This window comes from Sminthopsis crassicaudata, chromosome 4, assembly GCF_048593235.1.
Source record: "Sminthopsis crassicaudata isolate SCR6 chromosome 4, ASM4859323v1, whole genome shotgun sequence".
NCBI classification, from domain to species: Eukaryota; Metazoa; Chordata; class Mammalia; order Dasyuromorphia; family Dasyuridae; genus Sminthopsis; species Sminthopsis crassicaudata.
The window spans coordinates 88173726-88200087 of record NC_133620.1 but is presented as its reverse complement, the minus strand read 5'-3'; positions in this window follow the sequence as shown (position 1 = coordinate 88200087).

Genomic DNA, 26362 nt, shown 5'->3' with positions numbered 1-26362 from the left:
GTTAGAGATTCTATGGGGTATCCTAATCAATATTTTAAAAATTCTATTGGAAATTTAAAACTGAAGGTCAAGAGAAAGGAAAAGGTTGTGTATATCCTTCTAAATAGATAGTAAGTATGTCTATATACAGATATGTCTCTACATTTATATCTGAGAGAGAGAGAGAGAGGCAGAGACAGAGAGAGAGAGAGTGATAGAGATGTATTGATAATTTTGGAGAGAACACTTTCATTGAGTGATTAGATTTATCTAGATTCCAAAGGATTTAAAATAACATTTTTCATTATGACAAAGAAAAAGACAAGTAAAATGAACTGGTACATTGATAGAATTTGACTCCTGATGAAAAATTACATATTGTTCCTAAAAGGACTCTTCCCCATGCATGTAGGAAGTTTCATTTCTTCATTTCTTATTTGAGGTAAAGATTGGCCATTATAATTACAATGTGATTAGATTAATTTTATTTTAGTTTTCTTTATCATTGTTATTATAATAGGTCTAAGAGGGTAAGGCATAGGAAGATTATTTGATGGGCATATTTAGAGAAATCTTAACAGTTGCCAATCGATTATGTTTGTTTGAAGTTGAGTTTAACTTGTGCTATATTAATTTCCTTTCTTTCTTATTTTTTGGAGTGAAGACAGAGAATAATTTTTTATTAATTTTATAATTATAACATTTTTGACAGTACATATGCATAGGTAATTTTTTTCTACAACATTATCCCTTGTACTCCCTTCTGTTCCAAATTTTTCCCCTCCTTCCCTCCACCCCCTCCCCTAGATGGCAGGCATTCCCATACATATTAAATATCATATAGTATATCCTAGGTACAATATATATGTGCATAACCGAATTTTGTTGTTGTTGTTGTTGGAAAGGAAGAATTGGATTCGGAAAGTAAAAATTTTTTGGAAAGAAAAACATACAAAAAAATGCTAACAGTTTACACTTATTTCCCAGTATTCCTTTTCTGGGTGTAGCTAATTCTGTCCATCATTGATCAATTGGAATTGGATTAGCTCTTCTCTATGTTAAAGATCAGAATACATCCTCATACAGTATCATTGTTGAAGTGTATAATGATCTCCTAATTCTGCTCATTTCACTCAGAATCAGTTTATGTTAAATCTCTCCAAGCCTCTCTGGATTCATCCTGTTGGTCATTTTTTTTATAAATTTTTTCCACAGTATATATGCATGAGTAATTTTTTTATAATATTATCCCTTGTATTCATTTTTCCAAATTAACCCCTCCCTCGCTCTACTCCCTCCCCTTGATGACAGGCAATCCCATACATTTTACATATGTTACAATATAACCTAGATACAATATATGTGTGTAAATACCATTTCCTTGTTGCACATTAAGTATTAGATTCCGAAGGTATAAGTAACCTGGGTAGATAGACTGTAGTTCTAACAGTTTACATTCACTTCCCAGTGTTCCTTCTCTGAGTGCAGTTGTTTCTGTCCATCATTGATCAACTGGAAGTGAGTTGGATCTTCTTTATGTTGAAGATATCCATTTCCATCAGAATACATCTTCATACAACATTGAAGTGTGCAGAGATCTTCTGGTTCTATTCATTTCACTCAGCATCAGTTGATGTAAATCTCTGCAAGCCTCTCTGTATTCCTCCTGCTGGTCATTTCTTAAAGAACAATAGTATTCCATAACCTTCATATACCATAATTTACTCAACCATTCTCCAATTGGTGGACATCCATTTATCCTCCAGTTTCTAGCTACTACAAAAAGGGCTGCCAGAAACATTTTGGCACATACAGGTCCCTTTCCCCTCCTCAGTATTTCTTTGGGATATTAGCCCAATAGCAGCAATGCTGGCTCAAAGGGTATGCACAGTTTGATAAGTTTTGGGGCATAGTTCCAAATTGCTCTCCAGAATGGCTGGATTCTTTCACAACTCCACCAACAATGTATCAGTATCCCAGTTTTCCCACATCCCCTCCAACATTAATTATTATTTGTTCCTGTCATCTTAGCCAATCTTACAGGTGTGTAGTGGTATCTCAGAGTTGTCTTAATTTGCATTTCTCTGATCAGTAGTGATTTGGAACACTCTTTCAAATGAGTGGATATAGTTTCAATTTCAGCATCTGAGAATTGTCTGTTCATATCCTTTGACCATTTATCAATTGGAGAATGTATTGATTTCTTATAAATTAGGGTCAATTCTCTATATATTTGAAAGTGAGACCTTTATCACAACCTTTAACTTTAAAAATATTTTCCCAATTTATTACTTCCCTTCTAATCTTGTTTGCATTAGTATTGTTTGTACAGAATTTTTTTAGTTTGCTGTAATCAAAATCTTCTATTTTGTGATCAATAATGATCTCTAGTTCTCCTCTGGTCATAAATTCCTTCCTCCTCCACAGGTCTGAGAGGTAGACTATTTTTTGTTTCTCTAATCTATTTATGATCTCACTCTTTATGCCTAAATCATGGACCCATTTTGATCTTATCTTGATATATGGTGTTAAGTCTGGATCCATATCTAATTCCTTCCATACTAATTTCCAATTTTCCCAACAATTTTTCCAAATAATGAATTTTTATCCCTAATGTTGGTATCTTTGGGTTTGTCAAAGATTAGATTGCTATAGATGTACCCTTTTTTGTCCTTTGTATCTAATCTGTTCCACTGATCTACCGGTCTATTTCTTAGCCAATACCAAATAGTTTTGGTGAATGCTACTATATAATATAGCTTTAGATCAGGTATACCTAGACCCCCTTCATCTGACTTTTTTTTTCATTAATTCCCTTGAAATTCTCGACCTTTTATTCTTCCATATGAATTTTGTTGTTATTTTTTCTAGGTCATTGAAATAGTTTCTTGTGAGTCTGATTGGTATAGCACTAAATAAATAGATTAGTTTGGGCAGTATTGTCATCTTTATTATATTCGCTTGGCCTAACCAAGAGCACTGAATGTCTTTCCAATTATTTAAATCTGACTTTATTTTTGTGGCAAATGTTTTGTAATTTTCCTCATATAATTCCTGACTATTCTTTGGTAGATGTATTCTCAAATACTTTATACTTTTAACATTTGTTTGGAATGGAATTTCTCCCTGTATCTCTTGCTGTTGCATTTTGTTGGTGATATATAAAAATGCTGAGGATTTATGTGAATTTATTTTGCATCCTGCCACTTTGCTAAATTTCTGAATTATTTCTAATAACTTTTTAGCAGAGTCTTTGGGGTTCTCTAAGTATACCATCATGTCATCTGCAAAGAGTGATAGTTTGATTTCCTCATTTCCTACTCTAAATCCTTGAATCTCTTTCTTGGCTCTTATTGCTGAGGCTAGCGTTTCTAGTACTATATTGAATAGTAATGGTGATAGTGGGCAACCTTGTTTCATTCCTGATCTTACTGGGAAAGGTTCCAGTTTATTTCTATTGAATATTATGCTTACTGACAGTCATAAACATATGGTCCTGATTATTCTAAGGAATAGTCCATTTATTCTTATACTCTCAAGAATTTTTAGTAGGAATGGATGTTGGGTTTTGTCAAATGCTTTTTCTGCATCTATTGAGATGATCATATGGTTCTTATTAATTTGATTATTAATATGGTCAATTATATTAATAGTTTTCCTAATATTAAAGCAGCCCTGCATGCCTGGAATAAATCCTACTTGATCATAGTGTATTATCCTGGGGATGATTTTCTGAAGTCTTTTTGCTAATATCTTATTTATGATTTTAGCATCAATATTCATTAAGGAAATTGGTCTATAATTTTCTTTCTCAGTTTTCGATTGACCTGGTTTAGGTATCAGTACCATGTCTGTGTCATAAAAGGAGTTTGATAGGACTCCTTAATCCCCTATTTTTTCAAGTAGTTTATATAACATTCGGGCTAATTGGTTTTAAATTTTGCTAGAATTCACATGTAAATCCATCGGGTCCTGGGGATTTTTTCCTGGGGAGTTGATTAATAGCTTGTTCTTTTTCTTTTTCTGAAATGTGACTATTTAAGCATTTTATCTCCTCCTCTGTTAATCTAGGAAGCTTATATTTTTCAAGAAAGTCATACATTTCACTTAAGTTATCAAATTTATTGGCATAAAGTTGGGCAAAGTAACTCATTATTTCTCTAATTTCCTCTTCATTGGTGGAAAGGTCCCTCTTTTCACTTGTAAGAGTAACAATTTGATTTTCCTCTTTCCTTTTTCTCATCAGATTTACCAAATGTTTCTCTATTTTATTGGCTTTTTCATAAAAGCAACTCTTAGTTTTATGTATTAATTCAATTTTTTTTTTTACTTTCAATATTATTGAATTCTCCTTTTAATTTTTGTATTTCAAGTTTGAGTTTTGGCTGGGGGTTTTTAATTTGGTCTTTTTCTAGCTTTTTAAGTTGCAGGCCCAATTCTTTAATCTTCTCTTTCTCTATTTTGTTCAAATAAGCCTCTAAAGATATAAAAGTTCCCCTTATTACCATTTTAGCTGCATCCCACTGATATTGGTATGATGTCTCATTAGTGTCATTATCTTGGGTGAAATTATTAATTGTTTCTTTAATTTGCTGTTTCACCCAGTCATTCTTTAAGATGAGATTATACATTTGCCAATTACTTTTTGGTTTATTTACCCCTAACTTCTTACTGAATGTAGCTTTTATTGCATTGTGATCTGAGAAGAAGGCTTTTATTATTTCTGCCTTCATGCATTTAATTTTGAGATCTTTATATCCTAATATATGGTCAATTTTTGTATAGGATCCATGAACTGCTTAGAAGAAAGTATATTCCTTTCTATTGCCATTCAGTTTTCTCCAAAGGTCTATCCTACCAAGTTTTTCTAATGTTCTATTTACTTTTTAAATTTCTTTCTTATTTGTTTTGTGGTTTGATTTGTCTAAATCTGAGAGTGCAAGGTTGAGATCTCCCACTCTTATAGTTTTGCTGTCTATTTCTTCTTGCAATTCTCTTACCTTTTCCTTTAGAAAGTTATATGCTATACCACTTGTTGTATATATGTTTAGTATTGATATGGCTTCATTGTTTATGCTACCTTTTCATAGGATATAGCTTCCTTCTTTATCTCTTTTAAATAGATCAACTTCTGTTTTTGCTAGATCTGAGATAAGGATGGCTACTCCTGCTTTTTTGGCTTTACCTGAAGCATAATAGATTCTGCTCCAACTTTTTACCTTACTCTGTATGTATCTCCCTGCTTTAAGTGTGTTTCCTGTAAACAACATAATGTAGGGTTCTGACTTTTGATACAGTCTGCTATCTGTCTCCATTTGATGGGAGAGTTCATCCCATTCATATTTACACTTAAAATGACTAATTCTGTATTTCCTGCCATTATATTATCCCCAGATTATGCTTTTTCCCTTGACACCCCTGAACCCCTTCCCTGATATTTAATTTATAGACCCCACTTGTGATGCGCAGTTCTCCCTTTTTTAGTATTTCTCCCCATCCCTCCAAGTCCCTTCCCTTATTCCCCTTTTCCTTTACCCTTTTCCTCTCCCCCTTTTAATGAGGTGAGAGAGAATTCTCTGAAAAACAAATTTGTCAATTATTTACTCTTTGAGCCTCTTCTGATGAGAGTAAGATTCACACAATATATCTCCCCTTCTCTAGATTCTCTCAGATATGGTATATTTTCTATGCCTTTTCCTGGGATTTAGTTTCCCTCTTTTTATCACTCCTTCCCCTTTTTGTGATACTATCCCCTTCCCTTTACTACTTCCCCCTTTTTTATATCACTAAAATCAAATTATCCATGCAGACTTTCTATATATCCACAACAGAGATACAGTTCTCAAGAGTTCTGTTTACCTTTTTCTGTTTCTCTTCAGTCTTGTGGATGTAGATCAATTTTTTTTTTTTGTTTAAATCTGGTTTTTTTCTTAGAAACATATGGAATCACTCTATTTCATTGAATGACCATCTTCTTCCATGGAAGAAAATACTAAACTTAGCTGGGTAGTTTATTCTTGGATGCAATCCTTGATCTTTTGCCTTTCGGAATATCAGGTTCCAGGCCCTTCTATCTTTTAATATGGAGGCAGCCAGATCTTGAGTGACCCTTATTGTGGCACCTTGGTATTTGAATTGTTTTTTTTCTAGTTGCTTGCAAGATTTTCTCCATTGTGTGGTAATTCTGCAGCTTAGCCCCAATATGCCATGGTGTTCTTTTTTTAGGGTCTATTTCAGAAGGAGTTCGATGAATTCTTTCAACGTCTATTCCCCCTTATGTTTCTATTATCTCTGGACAGTTTTCTTTGATAATTTCCTGTAAAATAGAATCTAGGCTCTTTTTTTGGTCATAGTTTTCTGGAAGTCCAATGATCAGCAGATTATCTCTCCTAGATCTATTTCCAGGTCTATAGATTTTCCCAGTAAGTATTTGACATTATTCTACGGCTTTTCATTTTTTTTTTGTTTGTTTGTTTTGTTTGACTGATTCTTGGGTTCTCAGTGAATCATTCATTTCTATTTGTTCCATCCAGAATTTTAAGGAGTTATTTTCTTCTTTCAGTTTTTAGTTCTTTTTGTAAATGCCCAATTTCGTTTTTAAATGAATTATTTTGCTCTATTGAATTTTTTTCCATTTCCCTATTTTTTTAAGAGAATTATTTTCTTTCTCCAATTCAGAAATCCTATTTTCTTGAGACTTTTTCTTTTCCAATTCAGAAATCCTACTTTCCTGTGATTTTTTAACCTTTTCTAATTCACAAATTTTATTTCCTTGAATCTCCTGTGAATTCTTTATTTTTTCCAACTCCAATTTCAGAACGTTGTTATTCTCTGTCATAGCTTCTCTTTCCTTTCCCCACTTTTCTTCAAACTCTCTTAATTTTTTAAGTGTGTCTTCTAGGAGAGAGTTATGCGATGGAGGGCAGATATCATTCCCCTTTAGGCTGTTATCTGCTGACTCTCTGCTGTTAACTTCCTTGGGGTAGGATACCCGCTCTTTCTCTGTGTAGAAAGCATCTATCATTCTTCTTTGCTTTTTGCTCATATTTAAAAAATCTTTTGGGGTCTGTACCTGGGGTAAGAAGTTTATTTATTTATTTATTTACCAGCTTCCTCTCAGACTGGATGGATGTAGTGGCTCCTGTGTCTGAGCTAAGAGAAAGCTATGGGAGAGAGTTCCCCTCCCCCTCCCTGGAAGTGCCTCAGAGGTGATTAGCAGGGCTGTGCTTTGAGGGTGCTGTGTGTCCTAGCAACTTCCCTGAGGTTTAAGACTGAACAGTAAAGGTGACACAAGGCGCAGCTTATGCGTCCTGGTAGGGTGTGGATGTCAGCCGCTGACGTGACAAACACATGCACTCAAACTGGAAGTGTCTGCCCAGAAACCACAGTCCCTATTTCAAAGGTTCTGCTTCTCTGGGACTTCAGTGGCTGAGTTCCACAGCCTAGCCAGGCACTATGTGTTGCCTTGGGCCTTGTCCACTGCTTTTCAGTCTCTTAATTACTGCCAGGTGAGGCCCTGGATAGCTGAAGTCTGCCACACCCACAGTCCCGAGATCTGTTAGGTCACTTCCAGATTGGGGTGGTTTTAGTATCTGGCTTTATATTTTTAAGTGGCTTGATTTCTCTTCTGAACTGCTGTTTTATAAGCAGAGAAGAGCTAACAGCCTATGCCAGATTCTTCTATCTCAGTAGTTTCTCTGATCCCAGAGCCCTCCCCAGCATGATTGGTGCAGTGTGCTACCACCCAACCGTCTGTGCTGGCCTCTTTTTTTTTTTTTCCTCCCCTGGGAACCAACCTTTTCTGTTGAAACTCCAGTTTCTCTTCAGCTGCTAAGTCGTGCTTCCAGTCCTTGTGGTTTCTATCAGTTCAGCATTATTTTTGAGGCTGATTTAACTAATTGGTATTGAGGGAAGAAGGGAGCTCACAAAATCCCGTGTATCTTCTCTGCCATCTTGGCTCTGCCCCCTGTTGGTCATTTCTTACAAAACAATAATATTCCATAACATTCATATACCATAATTTACCCAACCATTCTCCAATTGATAGACATCCATTCATTTTCCAGTTTCTAGCTACTGCAAAAAGGGCTGCCACTTTTTGGCACATACAGGTCCCTTTCCCTTCTTTAGTATTTCCTTGGGATATAAGCCTAGAAGTTGCACTATTGGGTCAAAGGTTATGCACATTTTGATAACTTTTTGGGCATAATTCCAGGTTGCTCTCCAGAATGGTTGGATTCTTTCACAACTCCACCAACAATGCATCAGTGTCCCAGTTTTCCCTTTTCCCATAGCCCTTCCAACATTTGTCGTTATTTGTTCCTGTCATCTTAGCCAATCTGACAGGTGTGTAATGATATCTCAGAGTTGTCTTAATTTGCATTTCTCTTATCAACAGTGATTTGTAACACTTTCATATGAGTGGAAATAGTTTTAATTTCATCAGATGAAAATTGTCTGTTCATAACCTTTGACCATTTATCAATTGGAGAATGGCTTGATTTCTTATAAATTAAAGTCAATTCTCTGTATATTTTGGAGATGAGTCCTTTATCAGTACCTTTAACTGTAAAAAATGTTTTCCCAATTTGTTACTTCCCTTCTAATCTTATTTTCATTAGTTTTGTTTGTGCAGAAACTTTTTAATTTGGTGTAATCAAAATTTTCTATTTTGTGATCAATGATGATCTCTAGTTCTCCTTTGGTTACAAATTCATTCCTCCTCCACAAGTCTGAGAGGTAAACTATACTATGTTCCTCTTTATGCCTAAATCTTGGACCCATTTTGATCTTATCTTAGTATGTGGTGTTAAATGTGGGTCCATGCTTAGTTTCTGCCATACTAATTTCCAGTTTTCCCAGCAGTTTTTGTCAAATAATGAATTCTTATCTCAAAAGTTGGGATCTTTGGGTTGTCAAACACGAGATTGCTATTTTTATTCACTATCTTGCCCTGTGAACCTAGCCTATTTCACTGATCAACTAGTCTATTTCTTAGCCAGCTATCTGACTTTCAAAGAATATCATTACGATAAAAGGCCGGAAGGATGGAGAGGCACATTTATATTTAATGTATTAAAAAAAAAAAGTTTTGTAGAAGTTAAAATGTCCCTAAGATACAATGTTTTACTTGGGGAGGTATAAATTCCTTTCTCTAATAGTAGTAGCTGGAAAGGAACTTGGGTATAATGTAGAGTAGGTTTGTTTGTATTTATTTTTCTTTCAGAAAAGATTTATGTATACTACATGTCATCAGAGTTTTATTTCCAACAAATTCACCATCTTCCAATGATATCAGTGGATCAAATTAAATTGTTAAAAACTAATGCACCACAATTTTCAAACAAATTCAAGTATAATATTCATATATTTTGCCTTAGAAAATAAGTCAAGTGTTTGTGGGCTTGGGCACTTCCATATTATTTGATTTCCTAGTCATAACTAGGACTAAGAATAATTTGTATCCTACTTTAATATGTGCTAACAAAAATACAAGGAATGAGACAATAAATCTTCTAAAAGAACATGTCTTCTATTAGAGAAGAGACTCTGGAAAAGGACTGAGAATAATGGGGATGAGATAATCAAAGATGGCTGGTTCGTAAGAAATAGAAGAAAAAAAGACAATGTCAAATAGTAGAAGTTTATTGAGGTAGAAATGGGTTTAGATGAACTGTAAAGCTAACTGTGCAGCTACCAAGATACAAAAAAACAACCTTGTCTATTCTTCTGACATGGGTAGAAATATGGAGGAAGAGTTTTCACACAGATTTTTGTTGATAAAACAAATATATGAAACTATTCGTATGAACTCCTGATTATTGATGTATCTATCTCCCATTTTCTCAATAACTTGCTTAAATTGGCCAAGTTATAATTGTTTTGAATTTCCATCACCTCTTTTTATTTCCATGTTTGTTCTTTCTTATTAACTAAACAATTGTGATCTTTGCTTTAAAAACTATAATCAGCTGTATAGAAACAAATGATTTAGAATGACTTCTATTAGTAAAAAGTCATTTACTATTTATTAAAATGCAATAATTTTATCTTTGTAATATAATTTATTAACCATTATATCCAATGCTTTCTATTTCTTTTCTGAAAGAAAATATTCATGATGAATAAACATGAGGTTTCTGGGTAGTCTAAATGTCCTTTGTTATTGATTCAATATTTTTAATATGTGTATTATAACATCACTTTTATATCCCTATATCACCATTTGCCAACATATTTGTTTTATACACTTAATATCACCAAATACCCATAAATTTGCTGATTTACTTTAGAGAATTTTATTTGATTTTTCATATGAGTTTTTTTTATTTTTATCTCTTAACTAAAACAAATGTTGATAGATAAGTTACATTTACATGGAGGTCATATTGAAAATACCTACGAGAGATTACCAAATATCCCATTGACTGATTTTTAAGTTTGCTTTTGTTTTTTAATTAGATTAATTCAATGAAATCTTAAGTTACTTCAAGCAATTGGGAGCCAAACTTTTTTTTTTTTTTTTTAATTCTTATTTCCTTCTGTCTAGTTTACATTATAGTGATAATTGTAAAATCAATATATTTTTATTTCTCTAGTGACATGTCTACTCATTGAAATACCCTTAACTATACTTTTGCTCCCTGGTTGCCACTTCCCTATTTACATTATACACTTTTGTTGGAATTTTGTAATTTTTGTATTTGTATACTCAGTTTCAGCACAATGCTTGGCACATAATGCATACTTAATGTTCTGTTGTTTATTCATGTATGCATTCTTTTCACTATATAAGCCTATCTTTTAAATGATTTCACACTAAGAACAGTTGTTAAAGTATTTAGGTATTCTAAAAAACAATGAAAGATTGAATCATTTATTTGCATTAAGAATTTAGCTTCAAGAATTTTTTTTTTTTTCAAAAAAGAAATTTCTTTCAAGTTACTAGAAAGAAATGGTAGGGTCCATTTTAAATAAGTAAGTTATTAGGAAAAAGAAAAACACACGTGTTATGGGGTGCTGGAAGTTGGGAATCCCTCCCATGCAAATCAGAGGACTTCATGAAGGTAGAGTGCCTAGAAAGAAAATTATGCTAAAAAGAAATTTACATAAGAATAGGTAACTTTATCAGTTGACTTCTGGGTCTTTATTAGAGGGATAAAGACTTCCTATATAGTTTCTTAAGGAGCTCAGAAGCAGAGAAAGCAGAAAGGAACCAAAGAATGGTGGAAATGTGTTCAAGGAGAATAGATCTGGGGAAAAGGAGAATTAAATAAGAAAAAATGTTCAATTATGAATGGAGTAAAAAATGTCTGTATAGACAATTGTACTCTCTAAGTGTAATATCTTTGAAAAGATTTGACTTTCATTCTTTATAGTTGTAAACATTTAGGTGGCTAAAAAGAAAAAAAAGAGAAAATAAATAACCTTATTACCATGTATGTTTTTAAGTGTTTGTTCACAAGCTAAGAATTCTTGCAGATAAGTAGCAAAATAATGGCTGCCCAGTGATTTCAAAACTCCTTGTCATAGAACTCAATAACTAAACTTTAGTAAAATTTTTCTTACAATTGCTTTTGGGTACTAACTCTATAAGTAAGATTTATTACACAGAATGTTACAGCTATATTGTTAAGTAATGTCATTTTTTCATGAAAACATGAAACACAGAAGAAAAACATTTTTCTTTAACCATTCAAGATAATGAATAAATATCTGGTGAGCATTTTGGTTATAATATTGTAAAGAGAATAATTTTATGATACACACATTTACATTAAAAGTGCTAGATATCACTAATCCTATTAGCTTCCCAAACCCTTATAATGTTATTTAAATTGACCAGAACACAGTAGCAGGATTAAAATAATTTAGTTTACTTTAACATAATGTAAATGTATACCTAGAAGATATCTTATTGATCCATTCTTTCTATTTCACCTATAAAGTGTTATTTATCAAGGTGATATGTTTTGTTTTGTTTTGTTTTCCTTTTGGACAGGAACTATTTATTTTTCCAGTCATATTACCTAATGGAAAGGCAATCTCTTTTATGAAAACTCTAGCTGAGAGAAATGACCACACCACAATTTTATTTTTTGGAAAGAAATAAAATAAATTAGAAAGCATCATACAATTTAATTCTTATTCTGTTGTTAATTAGTTGGTTGATATCAATCAAATCATTTCTCCCCTCTCTCTCAGAGTTTTCTCCTGTAAAATATGAGGTTGTTGGAAGTTATCTGTAATATTCTTACATATAATCCCAGAATTTTTATTGAAATTTAATATTGTTTATAAGCATATTGACTATTGCAGAAAATATACCTAAGTAACAGAAAGAACAGCAAAACCATCTGAAATGGCTAATAACTTTCAGGAAAGATAAATTCAGTTTCTGGTGATAGAGCTAGCTAATCAAATTTAACTTCTGTGTTTAACTTCATAGTTAGAGTGGAAGGAACTAGATCAAAAACCAAACTGCTTCAGACCTATTAGCTGTATGGGCAAGTCACTTAAACTCTGTGTGCCTCGGTTTCCTTACCTATTTGTTTTCCCTGTTCCCAAGAGATTTTTAAGGATAAAATGAAATATTTAGAAAAATATTCTATAAATATTAACTATATAAGCATAAATTAATAGTAGTAATAGTACTGATACTAGTAGCAGCAGTAACAGAAGTAATAATGGTAGTTGCAATAGTAACAGTAATAGTATAAGAGGAGGAGGAAAACACAAAGTCATATTTTCTAGTTCTAGGTCTATGGATCAAGTGTAGAATGTTTGTCTTGCAATTAAGTGAAGTAATAAAGCAAAGAAAATATACTGTACAGGCAAATTGCCCCTGTTTTTAATGAAGAAGACTTATTTGAAATGGCAAACCTTTCCCTAACCTTTAGTTTGTAATAGAAGAAACATAGAAAACATTGTATTTTCAAGATGATACAATGATTTTTTTTCAAATGTGTCCTTTTTGTGTCTTTTACTTGCCTAATAATCTATGTTACTGATTCTTTATTTTAATGTTCAATCAGTATGTTATTTTCCAAAATTGCATGCAAACATATTTAACTTTGATTTTTTAAAGTTTTAAGTTCCAAATTTGATATGGTTCAGTTATGTACCATTTTGTGAAAGAAAAACACAACAAAAAAGTTTTAGAATTATTTTATCTACCACATACACACATTCAGTTGGATATAAAAATTTAACTTACCCAAGGGGAAATTTGGAGGGAAAGTGGGTAAGAAAAGGCATAAATGACATTTAGAAGTTAAGTTTTTACATCTCAAATAAATCTTCTGGAGAAGTAGAGATAATTTCAGAGTTATATTGCTTGATAGCTTCATTTCATTCAATTTTAAGACAAAACATCCTACACATTATCCATACATTTGTTAGTTAGAAAATATGAATGTTTGTTGGTCTCCCTCTTAGTATTGCTATTACTGCTATTATTACAACTAACATTAGTACTACAATTGCTGCTGCTATTAATAGTATTACTAATAGTACTATGACTAGTTAAAATTTAGTAAACATTTGGGGAGAGATAAAGTAAAAAGAGAGATAAATAGAAGAAAATAGGATGGAGGGAAATGAAGATATTAATTGTAACTGTGAATATGAATGGGATGGATTTATCTATTAAAAACAGTTGCAGTTAATAGAACAGATTAGAAACCCATAATCCAACAATATCGTTTTTACAAGATGTATATTTAGAACAAAGAGATGCCCCCCACAGAATTAATTATAGGAACTAGTGCAAAGTTATATGTGGAACCAGAACATTCTTTTACAGAGTAACACTACATTGTAATGATGATAAATTGGTAAGTATTAAATTACTCTGAAGAATAAAATGATCCAAGAGATTCCAAAGAGCTCATGATAAAAAAAAAAATAATAATAATATCCATGTTGAGTGAAAATACTGATGATTTGTGAGTTCAAATAGAAGTATTTTAAAATTTGTTTTTGTTATTTGGCAATATAATTATTAAAGAAATATTTCCTATAATTTCACATGTATAATCAATATTAGATGTATTGCCTTCTCAATGAATCAGTAGGGGAATCTATGGAGAAAGAGAATTGAGAAGTGAAAAATCTATTTATCTATCCATTCACTTCCAGAAGAAGAGATGTCCACAGGTATGGTACATTGCATTTATTTTCAATTCTTTTTTTTCTGTACTTTGAGTTGGAAAAGATCTAATTCTTAGTAAAGTAATTCACTTTTTCATTCAAGCCTGTGACAGCAGATTGGTCAAGCATTAAGATAGAGAAACTTTCCTAAGCTTCATTTGGAAGATTATTTACTTGCAGCAGACCTGGAAGGTTTTTTCCCTATTGAGGGAATGAACAATTTCCATGAAAATATGGATATATAAAGGATAATTAATCTTAAATTCTATAAAATCTCCTTAAGCTATGTTATAAATGGTAAGACACTTACTTATGAAAAGTAAATGTACATGAATATCTAGGGAAGTCACCTGGTTTCATGAAAATCTAAATGTTATAAACAAAAAGTAGATTAATGAAAAATCTACTATTGTTAATTTCTAAAGTTATATATAAAAGTGTGAAAAGTTTTTGATTCTAAGAAATGTAATAAAAAATGATGGTGCAAAAGAATATCATATTAGTTTTGAATTCTACACATATATGCATATTGTGAGATTTTTATAATTTTTCTATAACATTACCCATGCATATGTACTATCAAAAATTATAATTATAAAATTAATAAAAAAAAGAATTATACAACAATCCAAATTAATTTAGATCTGTCACAATCTATCACTAAGAATGACTATATACTGGGGCAGCTAGGTGGCGCAGTGGATAGAGCACCAGCCCTTAATTCAGGAGGACCTCAGTTCAAATCTGGTCTCAGACACAACATTTCCTAGCTATGTGACCCTGGGCAAATCACTTAACCCCAGCCTCAGGGGAAAAAAAAAAGAATGACTATATACTATGTTTCTCATATATATATATATATATATATATGTGTGTGTGTGTGTGTGTGTGTGTATGTATGTATATATGTATATATATGTGTATGTATATATATATATGTATGTATGTATATATGTATATGTGTGTGTATGTGTGTATGTATGTATATATGTTTGTATGTATATATGTATATATATGCATATATGTATATCTATGTATTCTAGTACATTAGATAGACTTTGAAATTTCCTATATAATTTAATTATTTGAAATAGAGAATCACGAAGTAGATAATGGCATTAAACATGATCTTTAAAGACCTGCATGATGGTGAGATTCAGGAGAAAGAAGAGAAATTTTAAATCTTAAGGGAGCATTCTTTCAAAATCCATGGCTGCCAAAAATAATGGTCTCAATTCTTCCTTTGAAAAATGATCAATGTCCAAAAATGTTTTTAGCAGCTCTTTTTGTGGTGCCAAAGAACGGAAAATGAGTAGATGCTCATCAATTGGGGAATAGCTGAATAAGTTATGATATACAATAGTAATGCAATATTATCATTGCATAAAATGATGAACAAACTGGTTTTAGAAAGGCTTGGAAATATTTACATGAACTGATACTGAGAAAAACAAGTAGATTCCAAAATACATTGTACACAATGAGAGCAATATTGTGTGATGATAAACTGTGACAGTCTTGGTTCTTCTCAGTGTTTCAATGATCCAAGGCAATTCCAATAAACTTAGGATGGAAAGTGCTATTTCTTTCCAAAGAGAGATCTATGAAGACTGAATGTAAATTAAAACATGTTATGTTCACTTTCCCCCTCCTTTTTTCTTCTGTTTTTCTTTTCTGTAGTAGTTTATCTCTTTTGTTCCGATTTTTCTCTCCCAAATCCCAATGCCATAAGGAAAAGGTTAAAAAAAAAGTGAATGTACTTGTACAACCTTTTTACATGCAACTAGAGAAAATTTTTTTAAAATGTTAAAAAGAAATATATTGTTGATAATTGTTTTGATACTAGGACACTAAAGTGGACTGCCATTTTCTTCTCTCATGAATTGATAGATTAGTGCCACAGAACTAGCAATTGTCTGAAGACAGATTGGAACTCAGGACTTACTGTCTCTAACAGTACACTACCCACTGAGGCCTCTAGGTGCCTAGTGTCAAAAAGACATAGATTCGGACATTTAGTACCTATTTGACTCTGATCAAGTCACTTTAATTCTGTTTGCTTTAATCTAGTGAAAAAGGAAATGACAAACCACTCCAGTAATTTTGCCAAGAAAACCTCATAGACAGTATGGTCCACTGCCATGAAGAGCTGGAATCAACTGAATGACTGTACAATGAATCTTTGAATTACATGTGTATTATTATGTGTAATATGTAATACATTATGTATTATTTATATGAGACACTTTTAACATACCACTGATACCTCTCTTGTAAAATTGGAGTATAGGGATTTTTCAATCAATCAGAATTTATAAATACATCAAGTCTATAAAGGCAATGTAGACAAATTTTGTATCTTAGGGATAAACTGAAGACAAATCTTAACTAAAGATCCATTCTTATATTTTAATATAGTTTCTAACTTTAAGCTTTAATATTTGAGGGCTATTTATAATAGAACCATGCCTTCTTCTGTTACTATGATGTATACATGTCTCACACATATGAATAATTTTTGTCCCACCCATTTCAGAGCTGGAGCCCAAAGCAAAAGTTAAAGTTAATACATAAACAGACCTTCAGATGCTGTGGAACTTGGGAACATTAGCAGTGGATAAAAATTTCATCAATTGTAGCTTACCCTTAGTCCTTTATTCAATTTTGCCTTGTGTCTATTGTTCTGTGAGTCTTTTTCATTTTTCATATATCTATACATACAAATAATATGATAATATACATATAAGTACATATGCATATGCACAGACACATGCGTGTGCATTGTACGTGTGTACCCTGTGAGAAATAAAAAGTGTATCATAACTGATATAAGCTTTGTTATCTTGAATGTCATAGAGTATCTACTGGACTTTTCACTCGCAAATGGGTTAGAGCAGAATAAACTCAAGTTTTAATAATTTGATGTCAGTCCTCAATATTTACCTCATGTGTAAAAACCCAGTACTTGGGGTACTTAGGTTAAATGTGCATTACAAAGCTACAATTTAAAGTGTTGTGAGGGAGTCTATCCATAGGTGAAATTACTTATTACCCAGGAGAAATAAGGACATTTTTTTGGTGCAAAAGAAATTCATTATTTTAAAGAAAGGACAATTTAGACTAAGGAAAGAAAGTGAGCAAATAAATTTTTAAAAATTTGCTAGTTGTGAAGGCTCTCTTTTTTCAGTTTGCTATGAATTAAAATTATTTGTCTGTATATTTAATTTTCTCTCCTCCAAATTAAATATAAGTGCCTTCCAGGCACATAACCTAATTTAAATTCCTTCAATAACTAGCACATTACACAAACTAGATATATAATAAAGATTTATTTAATTACATATCTTGCCTCTTTTCCAAATCATTATTATATGAAAATAAATCTATTTTTTCTATCTGCCTAGGCAGTTTGATTTTGTCCATTGATTTTCATACTAATTCAAATGATCTTCACCAAGCCTATCTCTTAAGGCCCCCACACTTCCTTAAAGGTAGAATATCTTCTTAATATACAGTGTCCCTATGGCCCCAATTTTTATTAATTATATTTCTTTTGAAAGATATATATATATATATATATATATATATATATATATATATATATATATATTTATATATATTCAACTACTATGTTGTGGTTATGAAATTCATTATCTAAGTCTTAAACATTCCACTAAAGTAATATTAGCTTCTCTGTGCATTAAAATATTAGACAATTTATTTTCTTACACACAGCCAACATATTTTAGGTAGAAAACAAAAGGCAATAACATTTTTCTGGGATTATTTCCTCCTATTAATTATTGTATTTTATGGGCCAGAACTCTTGTGCTTAAAACAAGGATTCTTGCAAGGTGCTAACTCAGTGGAATTGATAAAGACAATGGTTATCTAGTTTAGCATGGTGTATTAATAGTTTCTAGTTCAGTACATTTACTTAGTACTTTATATAATTTTACAATATTCACACCTATGATGTAATTAAAATAGAGCATATAAAGCTGGGACAAACTCAGGGTGGGACTGAGAGACAGATTCATTTCTGTGGTGGCTGGAGGATGAAGCACAAACTCTGGAACAGAGCCAGATTCATTCACTCCATCTCACACCATCCTGGTGGCAGGCACTCCTCCTTTACTTCTCCACTGAAACCAAGACTCTGGAAGGACTCAAGAAACCTAGCTGGGCCCTAGGCAAGGAAACTAGACTGTGAAGGAGATAATAAAGGATTTGGACATCTGGCTATACTAAAAGGAAGGCTGGTCCAGACACCTCAAGAAAACAAAACAGGAACACTACAATTGTAACTTATAGGTACAGTATTTCATAGTTTACAGAGTTCTTTACTCTTTACAACATTATAAATGAAGTGGCACAAATATTATTTTTATATTGCTTATAATACTGAAATTCAAGTATGTTTATTTTCCCCAAAAGCACAATTGACAACTATCTAAATGTGGGTTACAATCCTTTTTTCTTAAAGCTAGATTCTAATTGTAACTTGATTCTACAGCCACTACTTTCTGCCATTTGGTTAATTCATATTTAGTGTCAACATTTTTTTCTTTCATTTATATACTTCATCAATTAAATCTATAGGAAAATACATTCTTCTGAGAGCTTAGAGTTGCAGTCTGCCTCTGATCAAGGCCTGATATTTTGGAGCTTCAAAAAATCCACTTTTTAATACTATATCTCTATTCTGCTGCTCATTTCCCATACCATCCTTTCTCTAACAAGTCCTAAAATTCATTTGGAAAAATTGATGAAAATGTTACTTGTTACTAAAAAGAGCTTGAATTTGCTTCCAAGGATTTAAAATTCCTTGAAGATTCTCCCAAGATTTAATCTTTCATTCTTATGTTAAAATTATCTTATAATTATACACATCTTCTTGTTATGGATCCTTGTATTAATTTGGGAAAGGGGGAAAGTTTTACTTTGTTTGGTTTTAATAAAATCATGTTACCAAGTTACTTAGTCACTTAGTGGTATGTCATTACACTTTAACATTTTGCTTACCTTTTAATTGGTCAAGTATAATCATAATGTAGATAGAGAAGGGATCATTATTCCTCTCATTCAATTTCTATGTTAGCTTGTATCCACTTCTACAAAAGTAGTAATATTCTGTTTTTGTTCTCTCACATAGAAATTTCTTCACCTCAGAGATTTGCGGTATCCCTGTAGGGTACTATAACATTTTTCTTTATTGCCATCAATTCTAGCCGCCTTTCACATAGATTCTGCCCTATTATTAAGCACCAATGATTAGCATTCCACTGCCATTTAACTAATTAATATAAATTAGTTTTTGTACAATATAATAAGGGTATCACAAGAACAAATGTTATAAAGTTCTCCTTTCAATATCTGTCATAATTGCCCCTATAATAGCTCAGCCTAGAGACAGTGGAATCACACAATTCATATAGAACACCATTCTATCAAGTTCACTTCTAATTGTTATATAGTATAGTTAATGCATTAATGAGTCTGTCTTTCTGCTATTATGGTAGTGGACCAAGAAGGTCATCAAAAATGTGTTTTGGGTAAATCTCAATATGGACTTCAGACTTCTGATAGATATCTTTCTTGACATCACTTTTAGCCATATTTTGAATTTCAAAGCTATACCTGTTTTCTAACATTTTTCCCTAAAAACAGAAATAATAAACATATTAGAGAGAAGCAATAGAGTAGACATCAATTTATAGATCACAGGGTTTCTTTTAAGTCTAAGGGAAGACTTCTTTCTCTCCATGAAGGGATTGGTCTTGAATCTTTAATCAAATCTAGGTAGCCAGGAATGTCAATATACCTTCACTCATTCTTTTTTCTTCTATTGTTGTAAAGCTAGAATTTCCCATGTATTATTGTATAATAGTGGTGAATATATCTTAGTAGAAATGTGTCTAGCTTATCCATGCTACATATAATACTTATGGTTGGTTTTAGATAAGTACTACTTATCATTAAAAAAAAAAAACACCCATTTATTACTATATTCTCTAATGTTTTTTGGGAGAATGAGTGATCTATTTTATCACAAGTTTTTTCTTCATTTATTTAGATAATTATATAATTTTTCTATATTGTTATTGATATGGTCAATGATGTTGGTACTTTTCCTAATATTTAATCAGACATCTTTTCCTAGTTTAAATTCCACTGGGTCATAAGGTAGTATCCTAGTGATAAATTATTATAATTGCTTTAATAATATTTTATTTAAAATTTGCATTAATATTCATTGTGATAATTGCCTATAATTTAATTTCTTTATTTTAGTCCTGCTGGTTTACTTATAAACACTATATGTATGGGGGCAGAGCCAAGATGGTAGAGAAGATACATGCAATTTTTTGAGCTCCCTTCTTCCCTCAATACCAATTAGTTAAATCAGCCTCAAAAATAACGCTGGACTGATAGAAACCACAAGGACTGGAAGCACTACTTACCAGATGAAGAAAATCTGTTAATAGGCATCAAAAGAATTAATCGAACACCTTCTGAAAAAGACCGTAAAAAAAGAACTACACGGAATATTGTGGCTAAGCTGCAGAATTACCACACAAAGGAGAAAATCTTGCAAGCAGCTAGAAAAAAGCAATCCAAATATCAAGGTTCCACAATAATGGTCACTCAAGTTCTGTCTGCCTCCACATTAAAAGATCAAAGGGCCTGGAACCTGATATTCCGAAAGGCTCAAGGATTGCAACCAAGAATAAACTACCCAGCTAAGTTTAACATTTTTTTTTTCCATGGAAGAAGATGGTCATTCAATGAAACAGAGGAATTCCATTTGTTTCTAAGAAAAAACCCAGACTTAAACAAAAAATTTGATCTACATCCACAAGACTGAAGAGAAACAGAAAAAGGTAAACAGAACTCTTGAGAACTGTATCTCTGTTGAGGATATATAGAAAGTCTGCATGGATAATTTGATTTTACTGATATAAAAAAGGGGGGAGTAGTAAAGGGAAGGGGGTAGTATCAGAAAAAGGTTAAGGAGTGATAAAAAGAGGGAATCTACAGCCCAGGAAGAGGCATAGAAAATAAACCATATCTGAGGGAATTCAGAGAGGTGGAGAAACATTGTGTGAATCTTACTCTCATCAGAAGAGGCTCAAAGAGTAAATAATTGACATATTTGTTTTTCAGAGAATTCTCTCTCACCTCATTAAAAGGGGGGAGAGGAAAAAGGAAAAGGAAAAGGGGAATAAGGGAATGGACTTGGAAGGAGGGGGGAGGGACACTAAAAAGGGAGGGCTGCATGTCACAAATGGGGTCTATAAATTAAATATTGGGGAAGGGATTCAGGGGGGTCAAGGGAAAAAAGCATAATCTGGGGATAATATGATGGCAGGAAATACAGAATTAGTAATCTTAACTGTAAATATGAATGGGATGAACTCTCCCATCAAATGGAGACAGATAGCAGACTGGATCAAAAGTCAGAACCCTACAATATGTTGTTTACAAGAAACACAGGTAAAGCAGATGGATGCAGTGTCTCCTGTGCCTGAGCTAAGAGAGAGCTCTGGGAGAGAGTTCCCCTCCCCCCTCCCTGGAAGTGCCTCAGGGGTGATTAGTATGGCTGTGAGCTCTGAGGGTTGCCCTGTGAAGGACCCCGCTGTGTGTCCTAGACACTTCCCTGAGGTTTAAGACTGAACAGTAAAGGCGACTCAAAGCCCAGCCAATGAGTCCCGTGGGGCGTGGATATCAGCAGTTGTCTTGAAAAGCCCCTGTGATCAAACTGGAAGTATCTGCTCAGAAACCGAGCTCCCTATTTCAAAGGTTCCGCTTCTCTGGGACTTCTGCGGCTGAGTTCCACAGCCTCCAGCCAAGCCAGGCATTATGTGAATTATATGTTGCCTTGGGCTGTGTCCCCACTTTTCAAGGTCTTAACTACCCCAAGGTGAAGCCATGGACATCAGAAGGCTGTTTTCACAGCTGTGCAGAGATCTGTTAGGTCACTTCCAGATTGGGGTGGTTCTAGGATCTGGCTTTATATTTTAAAGTGGCTTGATTTATTTTCTGAACTGCTGTTTTATAAGCAGAGAAGAGCTAACAGCCTGTGCCCGAGTCTTCTATCTCAGTGGCTTCTCTGATTTCAGAGTTCTCCCCAGCTTGATTGGCGCAGTGTGCTAGCATCTCACCCTGTCTGTACTGGCCTTTTTTCTTCCTCTCCTGGGAACAGACCTTTTCTGTTGAAACTCCAGATTTTCTTCAGCTGGTAAGTCGTGCTTCCAGTCCTTGTGATTTCTATCTGTCCAGAATTATTTTTGAGGCAGATTTAACTAATTGGTATTGAGGGAAAAAGGGTGCTCACAAAAGCATGTGTATCTTCTCTGCCATCTTGGCTCCACTCCCAGGAATTTCAGAAGACTCATTTATACATACACTAAGCATGATTAAGATCTGTTTCCTAAAACTATTTATATTTCAAATGGTTCCTATTTCAAGTTTAATAAGTTGTAGTTATTTAACAAATCCATCATTTGGGAAGCTTTATAATTTATTTCACTGCAGATTGTCACTTTCATACTAAAAGAAGACTATTCATGATTTTATTGTCCTTAATATCATATTTACAACGAGAGGGAAAGGTTTCTTTATCTTCAAGAATGAATACCACAAAGGATATAATTAATATACAATAGTGTTTTTGGTCACTAGTGAACTCTTTCTTGGTTTTACTGATTGAAACAGAGAAGTATGTAAAGCAATTTGATTGTCAAAGATAGTTTTTCATCAATTTTAATACCAATGAAAATCATATACATGTCTGCAATGAGTTAGAACAGAAAAAATTAACTTTAAGTGAAACCTACAGTGTCACAGAATTATAGAAAAAGTGAAAACAAATTTTCTTTTACATGTTTGTAACAGAAACACACAAACACACAAACATGTGTGTATATATTTATCTATATCTATAACTTTATCTCTGTCTCTATGTATATGTATACATATGTGTGTGTTGCATGTGAATAATACAAAGAGAGTGAGAGACTTTTATCCATTCCAATCAAATGTTTCCCATATGCTCTATTTTATAACCAAATTCTTTATTCGAGAATTGCATTGTTATTTCAGGGAAATATAAATTCTTCTTCACTACAACTATTTTTCACATAAATAATCAAATATTTTAAAATAACTATCCCTCACATTGGTATTTAATTGGATTTTTAATGAAGAACATACTGGAAAGGTAAAATCTCTAGTTGATTTCTATTAAACTAGAAAGGTTTATAGAACTAAAGTTCTATGACTATTTTATCAACCAAGGATCAGATTAAGTATATTTTGAGAAGTTCATCACCAAAAATTTTCCTCCTTTATGACAAGATTTTATGGCTACAATAACCAACAGAACCAATTCTTTTTACTTTTCTGTGGAGGGAATTTCCATAATAATGAAATAATTTTAAAAAGTAAAGAGATATCATCTCAAACCTCTTGTTCTGGAAATATAGTAAAAGATAGGAAACTACATTTAACATTTGCAAAGCACTTTCTATACATTATTTTATTTTACACTTATAATAAATGTACTAGTTTGCTATGCATAATATTTTTGCCATTTATGGTTTAACTGAGGTTGAAAGAAGATAAGTAACTACCCCAAAGCTCACATTTAAGTAAATCATTCAGATTTTATTCAAAGATAAATATCCATAACTCCAAGTTCATCACTCTATCTTTTTGAGTGATGTAATAATAAACTCTATGGAATAATGGTAAAGAAAAATCTAGAATCCATGGGGAAAACTTTTATATATTGATCCTGTCATGAAAACAAACAAACAAACAAACAACATATTGTATTCTTATAAAAATGTAAACAAAGTTACCATGCAAAGATAATAGATTTCTTGTGACTTAGATCAGCTCATGGTGCACTGCTCTCAAAATTTAAGGATACATACCCCTTTTATTTTAATCACTGTTTACATTTTTGGGAAAGAGAAACAAATTATTTCAATATTGATTGGGGTCACTTGGGAAACATTCATTCTGCAAGATGATAATCACATATTCCAAAAATGTCAAAAATTAATTCTGGCATAAAAATGCACATAGCTACCTCAAAGTTGTGTGAAATCTATATTCTCACTAATTATCAGAGAACTTCACAAAAAGATAAAAACACTATTTATTTATTTATTTATTTATTTTTATTTTATATATATATATATATATATATATATTTTATAATATTATCCCTTGTATTCATTTTTCCAATTTACCCCCCCTCCCTCTATTCCCTCCCCCCCGACGACAGGCAATACCATACATTTTACATGTGTTACAATATAGTCTAGGTACAATACATGTGTGCGAATATCACTTTCTTGTTGCACAATAAACATTAGAATCCGAAGGTACATGCAACCTGGGCAGACAGATATTAGTGCTAACAATTTACATTCCCCTCCCAGTGTTTCTTCTCTGGGTGCAGCTACCTCTGTCCATCATTGATCAACTGGAAGTGAGTTGGATCTTCTTTATGTTGAAGATTTCCACTTCCATCAGAATACATCCTCATACAGCATTGTTGTTGAAGTGTACAGTGATCTTCTGGTTCTGCTCATTTCACTCAGCATCAGTTGATTTAAGTCTCTCCAGGCCTCTCTATATTCCTCCTGCTGGTCATTTCTTACCGAGCAATAATATTCCATAACCTTCATATACCACAATTTACCCAACCATTCTCCAACTGATGGACATCCATTCATCTTCCAGTTTCTAGCTACAACAAAAAGAGCCGCCACAAACATTTTGGCACATATATGTCTCTTTCCGCTCTTTAGTATTTCTTTGGGATATAATCCCAGTAGTAGCGCTGCTGGGTCAAAGGGTATGCACAGTTTGATAACTTTTTGGGCATAATTCCAGATTGCTCTCCAGAATGGCTGGATTCTTTCACAACTCCACCAGCAATGTATTAGTGTCCCAGTTTCCCCACATCCCCTCCAACATTTGTCATTATTTGTTCCTGTCATCTTAGCCAATCTGACAGGTGTGTAGTGGTATCTCAGAGTGGTCTTAATTTGCATTTCTCTGATCAGTAGTGATTTGGAACACTCTTTCATGTGAGTGGATATAGTTTCAATTTCTTCCTCTGAGAATTGTCTGTTCATATCCTTTGACCATTTATCAATTGGAGAATGGTTCGGTTTCTTATAAATTTGGGTCAGTTCTCTATATATTTTGGAAATGAGACCTTTGTCAGAACCTTTGTTTTTAAAAATATTTTCCCAATTTGTTACTTCCCTTCTAATCTTGTTTGCATTAGTATTATTTGTACAGAAACTTTTTAGTTTGATGTAATCAAAATCTTCTATTTTGTGATCAATAATGATCTCTAGTTCTCCTCTGGTCATAAATTCCTTCCTCCTCCACAAGTCTGAGAGGTAGATTATCCTCTGTTCCTCTAATCTATTTATTATCTCCCTCTTTATGCCTAAATCATGGACCCATTTTGATCTTATCTTGGTATATGGTGTTAAGTGTGGATCCATATCTAATTTCTGCCATACTAATTTCCAGTTTTCCCAACAGTTTTTTTCCGAATAATGAATTTTTATCCCTAATGTTGGAATCTTTGGGTTTGTCAAAGATTAGATTGCTATAGATGTACCCTTTTTTGTCCTTTGTATCTAATCTGTTCCACTGATCTACCGGTCTATTTCTTAGCCAATACCAAATGGTTTTGGTGACTGCTGCTATATAATATAGCTTTAGATCAGGTACACTTAGACCACCTTCCTCTGAGTTTTTTTTCATTAGTTCCCTTGCAATTCTTGACCTTTTATTCTTCCATATGAATTTTGTTGTTATTTTTTCTAGGTCATTAAAATAGTTTCTTGGGAGTCTGATTGGTATAGCACTAAATAAATAGATTAGTTTGGGGAGTATTGTCATCTTTATTATATTCGCTCGGCCTATCCAAGAGCACTGAATGTCTTTCCAATTATTTAAATCTGATTTTATTTTTGTGGAAAGTGTTTTGTAATTTTTCTCATATAATTCCTGACTTTTCTTTGGTAGATGGATTCCCAAATATTTTATACTCTCAACATTTGTTTGGAATGGAATTTCTCTTTGTATCTCTTGCTGTTGCATTTTGTTAGTGATATATAAAAATGCCGAGGATTTATGTGGATTTATTTTGTATCCTGCCACTTTGCTGAAATTTTGAATTATTTCTAGTAGC